The sequence below is a fragment of the Geotrypetes seraphini genome, chromosome 12 (assembly GCF_902459505.1).
Source record: "Geotrypetes seraphini chromosome 12, aGeoSer1.1, whole genome shotgun sequence".
Lineage (NCBI taxonomy): Eukaryota > Metazoa > Chordata > Amphibia > Gymnophiona > Dermophiidae > Geotrypetes > Geotrypetes seraphini.
Window position 1 is genome coordinate 73,435,194 of NC_047095.1, and position 10,919 is coordinate 73,446,112.

Genomic DNA, 10,919 nt, shown 5'->3' on the forward strand with positions numbered 1-10,919 from the left:
GAAGAAGAATTTCCTTACATTTGTACGGAATCTATCCCCTTTCAACTTTAGAGATTGTCCTCTCGTTCTCCCTACCTTGGAGAGGGTGAATAGTCTGTCTTTCTCTATTAAGTCTATTACCTTTAGTATTTTGAATGTTTTGATCATGTCCCCTCAGTCTCCTCTTTTCAAGGGAGAAGAGGCCCAGTTTCTCTAATCTCTCACTGTACGGCAAGTCCTCCAGCCCCTTAACCATTTTAGTCGCCCTTCTCTGAACCCTCTCGAGTAGTACCGTATCCTTCTTCATGTACAGCGACCAGTGCTGGACGCAGTACTCCAAGTGAGGGCGCACCATGGCCAGGTACAGCGGCATGATAACCTTCTCGGATCTGTTCGTGATCCCCTTCTTGATCATTCCTAGCATTCTGTTCGCCCTTTTCACCGCTGTAGCACATTGTGCAGATGGCTTCATGGACTTGTCGATCAGAACTTCCAAGTCCCTTTCCTGGGAGGTCTCTCCAAGTACCGCCCCGGACATCCTATATTTGTGCATGAGATTTTTGTTCCTGACATGCATCACTTTGCACTTATCCACATTTGAACCATGTCGATGCCCATTTCTCAAGCTTGATTATTTTCCGTTGCAGATCTTCGCAATCCCCCTGTGTCTTCACTACTCTGTATAACTTTGTATCGTCCGCAAATTTAATCACCTCGCTCGTTGTACTAATGTCCAGATGACTTATAAAGATGTTGAAGAGCACAGGTCCAAGCACTGAGCCCTGCGGCACCCTGCTGATGACGCTCTTCCAGTCTGAGAATTGTCCATTTACCCCCCACTCTCTGTTTCCTATGCTCCAGCCAGTTTTTAATCCATGTGAGTATTTCACCCTTGATTCCATGGCATGCAATTTTCCGAAGTAGTTGTTCATGTGGAACTTTGTCGAACGCCTTCTGAAAATCCAGATATACAATGTCAACCGGGTCGCCCTTGTCTATCTGCCTGTTTACTCCCTTGAAGAAGTAAAGCAAGTTCGTCAGGCAAGATCTGAAACTGTGCTGGCTGGTCCTCATCAGATCGTGTCCATCAAAGTGATCAATGATGCAGTCCTTTATCAGCGCCACTACCATCTTTCCTGGTACCGAGGTCAGACTAACCGGTCTGTAGTTTCCTGGATCTCCCCTCGAACCTTTTTTGAAGATTGGCGTAACATTCACCACCTTCCAGTCTTCCGGAATCTTTCCCAAGTTGATCGACAGATTGGCTATTAGCTGAAGCAGTTCAGCTATAGTCCCTTTCAGTTCCTTGATGACCCTCTGATGGATGCCAATCAGCCCTGGGGATTTGTCGCTCTTAAGCCTATCAACCTGCTTGCATACCTCTTCTAGACTGACTGTCAACCATATCAGTTTCCCATCTTCTTTTCCAGCATATACCTAATAGGTTCCGGTATGCTGTGTATATCCTCTTCAGTAAATACAGACGCAAAAAATGTGTTCAGTTTGTCGGCGATTTCATTGTCCTCCTTTAGCACTCCCTTTATTCCACGGTCATCCAACGGCCCCACCGATTCCCTCGCGGGTCATTTTCCCTTAATATTTCGAAAGAATGGCTTGAAGTTTTTCGCCTCCTTGCCTATTTTTTCCTTGTAGTCTCTTTTGGCCCCTTTTACCGCCTTATGGCACCTGCATTGATGTTGTTTGTACTTATTCCAGTTTTCATCTGTTTTTGACCTTTTCCATTCCTTAAATGAAGTTTTCTTGTCTCTGATCGCTTCCTTCACCTCTACAAAATGCTGGTTCTTTATTCTTTTTCCTCTTGGATCCTTTGTCGATACGCGATATATATAGATTTTGTGCCTCGGTGACTGTGTCCTTAAAAAGGGACCAAACTTGCTCTAGCGTTTTTACAGTGCTTATCCTCTTCTTAATCTTCTTCCCCACCCTGAGTCTCATCCCTTCATAATTCCCTTTTCCGAAGTTCAGTGCCGTGGCTGTGGTTTTGGGCCGATGTTTTTCCACCATGTTTCTGTGATACCGATGATGTCAACGTTATCTTTTTGTGCCATAGCTTCTAATTCACCCATTTGCTTGCAAGTAGCCTTGTTCCGTCTCTGCTGAGGTGGAGTCCTTCCTTCCTGTATAGCTTGCTCTTCCCCCAGAACGCCGTCCAATTGCGCACGAAGTGGAATCCTTCTTTCTCACACCAGCGCCATATCCACGCGTTGATTGCTTGCAGCTCCATCTGTCTCTTCTCATCTGCCCTGGGTATCAGCAGGATCTCCGAGAATGCTATCCTCTGCTTTCTGGTCTTCAGCTTCCTTCCTAGCATCCGGAAGTGGTCCTTCAGTACTTCCCTGTTGTAGTTCCTGTTGCTCACATTGTTCGTCCCCACGTGGATCACCACCGCCGTATCTTCTTCTTTCATACTGTCGATGATCCTGTCGATGCGGCTCACTATGTCTTCTACCTTGGCTCCCGGTAGGCAGGTCACCAGCCGATCCAGTCTTCCTCCCGCTATGTGGCTGTCAACTTGCTTGATGATGGAGTCCCCCACAATGATTGCTGTCCTCTCTATCTTCTCTTGATTCTCCAGACGCAGGTCCGTGTCCCTGGTGTATGTCCATCTCTCCTGCCTCAGGTCCGTATCCTTCGTTCTCGCTGCTGTGTCATCCATTTCTTCGTGGTGGTTGTCTGTCCTTAGGTCCGTATCCTTCATTCTCGCTGCTGTGTCATCCATTTCTTCGTGGTGGTTGTCTGTCAGATGGTTCACACTCTCTGTAGGTATCTTTCGGCAGTTCCACTGTTGCTGGGGATATTCCATGGCCTCCCTGTATGCCTCCTCTATGAACTTCTCCAGCTCTTGGACTTCTTCCTCGATGGTGTCCTCTGTCTTGGTGTTCGTTGTGTCCTGTCTCAATGTTCGCTGTGTCTCTGTCTTCCTCCTTCGTTGCTTGAAGTGCCTCCAGTTCCAGTATTCTACCCTCCAGGAGTCTGACTTGTTTCTTCAGGCTCTCCAGTTCTCCACATCGAGCGCATACGTAAGACCGCCTGCCAGAGGGGAGGTAGTCATACATATGACAGATGGTGCAGAAAACTGGATAGCTCAACATCTTGCTGTCTGCTGCTTCCATTGCTGCCTGCTTGCTGGTCTGCTGTGGCTGTTCTCTGTGTCTGCCTGGCTGTGTCCTCTGCGCCTGCTGTGGTATCCTTCTGCTCTCCTTTAGTGTCCCTTCTCAGTGAGCTTCGGTGGTCGACGTCGAGGGTGGGTGGAGCTAACCCGCGCTGATTCCCCCCTGTAGTCTCCTGCCTCTTCTTCCCCTCGTGCGCTTTTCTGTTCTTGCTTTGCTTCCCTCTAACTCTTTCTCTCTCCTGCTACTTCCTTTTTCTTGCTTGCCTGCCCGCCCAAGCTCCGAGTTAACTTCACTCATTGGCCCCGCCCCTTTTAAGGGGGAGCTTTGGGGTGGGCGGATCTAACTCTCACCGATTCCCCCCTGTAGTCACCTGCCTCTTCTTCCCCTCGTGCGCTTTTCTGTTCTTGCTTTGCTTCCCTTCCCTCTAACTCTTTTTCTCTCTCCTGCTGCTTCCTTTCTCTTGGTGTGGAAATGTAACCTATCTCCGTGATAATGTGGTTACATTTCCACACCAATTGAGAATTTTTAATTTGGGTCTCCTGAAGCAGATTCCGAAAAGCAGAGTTACTTACCGTAACAGGTGTTATCCAGGGACAGCAGGCAGCTATTCTCACATATGGGTGACGTCATTGATGGAGCCCGGATGCGGACGCCTCACAAGCAGACTTGCTTGAAGAAACTAGAAGTTTCGAGTTGACCGCACCGCGCATGCGCAAGTGCCTTCCCGCCCAGCGTAGGGCGCATCTCCTCAGTTCAGATAACTAGCAGAGAAGCCAACCAGGGGAGGTGGGTGGGTTGTGAGAATAGCTGCCTGCTGTTCCTGGATAACACCTGTTACAGTAAGTAACTGTGCTTTATCCCAGGACAAGCAGGCAGTCTATTCTCACATATGGGTGACCTCCAAGCTAACCAGAATGGGATGGTGGGAGTGTTGGCAATTTAGGAGAGTAAATTTTGAAATACTGTTTTTCAACTTGACCAGAGTCTTGAGAATAAGAGGAAATGGAGGGAATGCATATAGGAAGAGATTCGTCCATTCAGGAGAAAAGCATCTGACTCGAGGCGATGAGGAAAGTATATCCTGCGTCCATTGAGAAGCCAGGGTCCATTAAGGAATTCTGAGGTGAAGTCTTGCAAAAAGAGTCAAGTGTACTGTGGAGGTCATGTGACCTAGGAGAACCATCATGTGTCTTGCTGAGATGGAAGAGGCAGTTTGTAGTTGTGGGGAGCTGCAAAGAGGTCTATCTGAGGCATTCCCCAATGTGAAAAAATGTGATGAAGAGGCGAGGAATGGAGTGTCCATTCAAGAGGTTGCAGAAGATGACTCAAGTTGTCCGCCAAGCAATTCTTTGCCCCTTGAATGTAGACAGCTTTGAGGAAGGTGTTGTGGTGGATTACCCAGTCCCAAACCTTCAGAGCTTCTTGACAAAGGGAGGCAGATCCCGTCCCTCCCTGTTTGTTGACATAATACATGGCGACTTGGTTGTCCGTCTGAATGAGGACTACTTGGTCATGAAGAAGATGTTGAAAAGCGTTAAGAGCCTTGAAAATCGCTCCGAGTTCCAACAGATTGATGTGACATTGATGATCTGTATTGGTTCAGTGGCCTTGGGTACAGAGACCATCGAGATAAACGCTCCAAGATTAGGTTGAAGAATCTGTCGTGAGGACCATCTGATGAGGGGGCATTTGAAAAAGCAAGCCTCTGGAGAGATTGGAAGAGAGCATCCACCAACGGAGAGACTGCTTTAAAGAAGAAGTGACTGTTATGTGTTGAGAAAGTGGGTCGCAAACCTGCGTCCATTGAGAAGCCAGGGTCCATTGAGGAATTCTGAGGTGAAATCTGGCAATAGGAGTCAAGTGTACTGTGGAGGTCATGTGACCTAGGAGAACCATCATGTGTCTCGCTGAGCTGGAAGAGCAGGAAGACACTGTATGACAGAGTTGAAGGAGAGCTTCCAGACGTTGTAGAAGGAATGCTCTGAGTTGGACAATATACAGAACAGCTCCGATAAATTGTAGTCTGTGAGGGCAGAAGTTGGGATTTGGGAAAGTTGATTTCGAATCCCAAACTTTGTGGGAACCAGGTAGTCTGTTGGGTCACTACAATAACCCCTTGAGATGTTGAATCTTTGATGAGCCAGTCGTCGATGTAGGGGAATACCTGAACCATAGTTCCGTAAAGCTGCTGCCACCATCAACAGGCATTTGGTGAACACTCTGGGAGATGAAGCCAGGCCAAAGGGCAGCACTCTGTATTGATAATGCAGATTCCCCACCTGAAATCTGAGATATTGAAGGGAGGCCGGATGGATGGGAACAGGAGTGTAGGTCTCCTTGAGATCCAGAGAGCATAACCAGTCGTTCTGCTTGAGAAGGGGATAAAGGGATGCCAGGGAAAACATGCAAAATTTTTCTTTGACCAAAAATTTGTTGAGAGCCCTGAGATCCAGAATGGGCTGCAGTAACGGGAGTAAAACCCCCTGTTCTGCTGTTCCAAAGGAACTAGTGTGATGGCATTGAGACAGAGCAGAGCTTCCTGCAAAAGAAGTGCGGTCTGGGATGGATTGGAAGGATACTCTCTTGGAGGAAGCTCTAGTGGAACCTGAGTGAAATGAAGAGAGTATCCTCTGATGATGGTCAGTACCTTGAGGTCGGATGTAATTGTCATCCATCGGTGGTAAAAATGATGGAGACGACCTCCTTTAGGGGGAAGAGAAGTCAGAGACAGAGTGATGGACATTATGCTCTGTTGTAAACAGTCAAAAAAGGCTGTGAAGCCTTAGGTGCAGCAGAAGGTTGAGATTTTTGTTGCTTCTGAGGCTGCTGTTTCTTAGGAGAAGGGCGAGTGTAAGGAGCCGTCCTTGGAGCAAAACACCTCTGGTAAATGGGAGGTGGGCATGTAGGCTTGGTAGGAGTCGGCTTTGGTTTAGGTCTGAGAATTAGTGCTGCCGATTCAGAAAAAAATTTTTTGATTCGATTCAGCCTACTGAATTGGTTTTTTGATTCAATTCTATTTTCCTGCCCAATTGGATGTTTTTTTCAAACATCCTGGTGAGTTTATTTTATAGCCTCTTCACCCCTTTGCCTTCTAACCACACTGGCGCTGTGGTGTAAACAAAATAAACTAACAAAAAAGACTTTTCCCCTCTCTCTTAAATCCTAGCTCATGTTTGCGGTCTAACACCAGCTCTGGCATGATACATGTTTCAAATCTGACATATTGTAATCAGAAAATGGAAAATATAATTAGTTTTTCTACCTTTTGTTGTCTGGTCATTATTCAAATCTTGTTGGTCCCAGGCTCTGGTTGTCTTCTGATAACTTGCTTGCCAGGGTATCCTTCTTTCTCTGTTCTAACCATCCATCTGCCATCTCTGTCCTCCCATTCCGTTTCCCTTCCCTCCCCCGGTCTGGCATCTTTCTTTTTTTTCATCTCCATCCACAGATCCACCTTTTCTTAACTACCCTTGCATCCAATATCTCTCCCTCCTTTCTTCCCCACCACCCCAGGGTCCACCCTCTCTCCCTTTCTTTTCCCAACTACCCTTCTATCCAGTATCTCTATCCCCCCTCCTCCCTTGTGTCCAACTTCTCTCCCTTTCTGTTCCTTCCCTCCCTAAATCCCATTGTCCATCATCTCTCTCCCTCTCCTCTATTTTTAGACCCATTATTTCTTCCCCCCAAAGACCAGCATATGCACGTCTCTTTGAACCCCCTTCCTTCTCTCGTGTATTTCTACATCAGGGCCCCCCTCCCCTGAAGGTCTGCACCTCCCCCCTGAAGGCCTGTACCCCCATCCCTGAAGGCCTATCCCCCCTGAAGGCCCATGCCACCATCCCTGGCCTGGCCTGTCTCCCCCTTTGAAGGCCTGTCCCCCCCCTTAAAGGCCTACTTGTTCCCCCTTGAAGGCCTGCCTGTCCACCCCTTGAAGGCCTGTCCCCCCCCACCGGGAAGGCCTCCGTGTTCCCTCTGGCCTTCCCGCAGCGTTTACCTTATAGCTGCAGCCTGCAGCGAAGATTGCGGTTACAGCGTCTTTACTAAGTGCTTTCAACTCTTTCCTCCGCCTGATCCTGCCTCTGACGTCAGAGGAGGGGCGAGATCGCAGCAGAGGAAACAGCTTAAAGCACTTAGTAAAGACGCTCTAGCTACGATCTTCGCTGCAGGCTACAGCTATAAGGTAAACGCTGCGGGGAGGCTAGAGGGAACACGGAGGCCTTCCCAGGGGGGGATGGGATGCGGTGTACTGCAGGCGGGGTGGGGGGGGAAGATGGGATGTGATGCGATGTTCTTTGGGGAGGCCAGGGGGAAGCCACAGCAGCACTTCCCGAATGACTCTCCCTCCTGCCCTCTAAAGCAGATGCAGCAGCGGCTGGCCAGCAAGAGCAGCGCTGCCACTCCTGCTTTAGGGGGCCAAGGGGGAGGGTCCGAATCGAGAAGCCGATTTTTTTTAAAATTTAAATCGATTTGAATTGATTCATCCAAAGGGAATCGGTGAACCGTTTCAAATCGTGAATCGGCCAGCATTACCGACAATAGAAGCAAAAGATTTTTCATGTTCAGACAACTTCTTGGTGGCTGCCTCGATCGATTTATTGAAAAGGTCATTGCCTGCACAAGGAATATTAGCCAAGCGGTCCTGAAGATTAGGATCCATGTCAATTGTATGAAGCCAGGCAAGGCGACACATGGCTACAGAGCAAGCAGCCACCCGGGCAGACAACTCAAAGGCATCACAAGACGACTGAAGTAGATGGAGTCTGAGTTGTGATAGAGAAGCAATGACTTCCTGAAATTCGAAATGTTTTTGAGTGTCTAAATAGGTAAGAAATTTAGGCAAAAGAGCAATAAGGAACTCAAAATATGTGACAAAATGGAAGTTATAATTAAGGACCTTAGAGGACATCATAGCATTTTGATAGATACAATGCCCAAATTTGTCCATAGTTCGAGGCTTAGTGGAAGAAAGACACTCCTTAGAGGAAGAACCTGGAAGGATGCCTCGATGAAGGTCTCGATCGTTGATGAGGACGGTGCTTGGAAGCAGATCTCGAAGATCGAGGAGACTTTGCCTCGGAGACAGTAGCAGCCGATGCCACCAAAGAATGGATGGGATTGGAGGCCATGGATCGAAGCTCCAGAGGCTTGATGGAGGAACCTCGATGCACTCCCAAAGACTCTACTCCTTGTATGGAGTGTGAGGATTCCTGCCGAGGCACTTGCAAAGAATCTGCTCCTTGCTTCACGTGCTTAGATGCCAGACCAGACACTCTCAGAGACTCTGCTCCCTGCATAGAGTGTGACGCTTCAGCCGATGGCAAAGGAAGAGGCTCGACCTTGCGGGAGTCTGTAGAATGCCCAGGTTGGATTAGAGTAGCTAGCTTCTGTCCCATTTTGGTAAGGAACTGAAGAAATTGCTGCTTTAACATAGTCTGGAAGGAAGCCGGCAAAGATGGATCCGCATCTGAAACCGGACCACCTGCCTTGGCTGGAGGTTCCACCGAGGCAGTAGAAATGTGCTTCGACTTAGAAGTCTTAGGCACCTTAAGCACTACCGGTGGAACTGTCTGCTGAGCTATCTGACCTGAGGAAACAGGGGAAGATGTAGCAGGCATCGTCGAAGAAAGAGCTGCTGCAAATGAAGAAGGTTTGATGAGGCTTGAAATTGAAGCGGTAGAGGCAGGAGGGCCCTCGGTCGAAGGTGAGACCGAAGTGGGCTTCGAAGTTGAAGATGTGGACAAATTCATCTGAAAGAGCTTCTCCACCGAAAGTTGACGACGTTGAAGGGTAGCACAGTGTTCGTGCGACTTCGGATTATGTTGTGGCCCGAGGCACCTAGTGTGAGGGTCCGTGAGAGAAATTGAACGTTGACACTGACTACACTTCTTGAATCCTGTCGCTGGCCGGGACATAGAAGGAAAAACAGCTGCTGCAAGGTCGAAGCTCTTGGGCTGCGGCCTGCCCCGGCAGCCGAACAGAACAAAAAAAAAATTATTTTTTTTTTAAAGAAAATAAAAGAAAGAATGTACAAACAGCGATTTGTGAAGGAAAAATCCCACAAACCGCGGTGTAGAGAAGGCACGGAGTGAAAAGTTAAACGCAGAGTCAAAGACGGACTTCTCGGCTCCGCGGAAAACTGAGGAGACGTGCCCTACGCTGGGCGGGAAGGCACTCGTGCATGCGTGGTGCGGTCAACTTGAAACTTCTAGTTTCTTCAAACAAGTCTGCTTGCGAGGCTTCCGCATCCGGGCTCCGTCGGTGACATCACCCGTATGTGCTTGTCCTGGGATAAAACTTCTTATGCTGAACATGTTGAGCTTTAAGAAAGCATTTCTGAAGTGTGGAACAGTGAATGCACCAGTGATGCTCTGGGCCCAGAAACTGAATGCACCAGCCGTGCTGGTCAGTGACAGGAGATGGGCTGTTGGCAACTAGTGCGCTTTTTAAAGCCAGAAGGCCTCAACATGTGAGGAAAAATCTCAGCGAAACACTGAAGAAAGAAGGTCCAAATGCTCAACTGTGGAAAACGAAATAATGTTGAAAATAACGCAATTTTTTTTATATATAAGAAAGAAATATTAAATTAGAAGAAAAAGAAAAATCGAGCTGAAGGGCAAAAATAGGAAAGGGAACGCGATTTGGACAGTCCAAACACAACGTCTTCGCTCTGTGGAGATGACAAAAGTGAGGCTCCATGAGCCGACATCGGGCGGGAAGGCAAGCGCGCGCGCGGTGCGGGCACTCTTTAAAGTGACAGCAAACTTTAACCCTGTCCGTCCCGGGCTCCACGGATGACGTCACTGACATGTCAGAATGTTAGAAAGCTGTGACTTCCCAGGCCTGACTGAGCACCCAAGCGCGGCTCTTCTACCCTGAGCCCCTTCTCTGACCTCCGCTACCCTCTCTTATGGCGCCAGAAAAACCAAAGCAAGGCAATCCAAGGGAAGGGATTTTCTGGAGCGTTCCCGCCCTCAGCTCGCTCGCTCTCTCTCTCTCTCTCCCAATCTCCTCAGGCGGAGCCATAGTACCTGGACCGATGAGCGTCCGGTCTCGCGCCCCGTCCTCTCAGCTCACCGCAATGGCGCCCACGCCGCAGTCAGCTGCCATGGCAACCGCCCGCAGGGAGGAGCCTCCGTCGCCCGAGCCATTGTCCCTAGGAAGCGCTCCGGTAGCTAAGGACCACGCCCTGAGAAGGCGGAGCCTCCATTGGCCACGCCCCCGGAGGCCCAGGCGCGAACGGCCACGTGCAGTCGCCCAAGGCAGAGAGGTTGCATTTCTGCTTACACAAGTGGCTCTGCCTCCTTCCTCAGAGAAGTTTTTCCATCCGTCCCCGGCCTGCAGATAACCACGGGGAAGGGAACGAATGCATTCGAACTCACCCAGTGCCCCACGGTGCTGGCTGCATCCATGTCCTGGGCTTAGCTTCCAGGGAGAAAATGCCTTTGGCAAAACACATGGACACTAGCTAGAGCTGAAGGGGTCCATTTTGTGAATCGAGTCAGTCTATGCCCATAGTGGGCATCGGACTGCAAGCATCTGCTAGCCAGAGTGGATCTTTGCTTTTAGGAGATTCGGGGGGTTCAAGCTGAGGCTTCTGGCCAGGAGGACACAGCACTGTGTGCTGCCTTTTCAAGCTGACAGCATTGCTACAAGTGATCAGACCTCAGCCACACAGTGCTCTGTTATGTTAGTGTTGCCATTACCTTGTTAGTCATGGAGCACTAGGAGAGGCCAGAGGACTCCTTGCAAGATGGATGCCAGGCCTGTGTCCAAGCTGTAGCCCAGGTTACCAATTAAGAACATAAG

At 49.1% G+C, this 10,919-nt stretch overlaps 1 protein-coding gene across 5 annotated transcripts in view; it reads right to left on the reverse strand.

Annotated features, from left to right (window-relative positions):
* CCDC17 (coiled-coil domain containing 17) overlaps window positions 1–10,267 on the reverse strand; it is a 432,057-nt gene extending 421,790 nt beyond the window's left edge. For 4 of the 5 annotated variants that reach the window (XM_033915898.1, XM_033915896.1, XM_033915895.1 and 1 more), the window contains exon 1: window positions 10,142–10,267. The gene's annotated coding sequence lies outside the window, so the exon portion shown is untranslated. The remainder of the gene's footprint in view (window positions 1–10,141) is intronic. The other variant, XM_033915897.1, reaches the window with a different exon arrangement.
* Window positions 10,268–10,919: the final 652 nt, after the last annotated feature.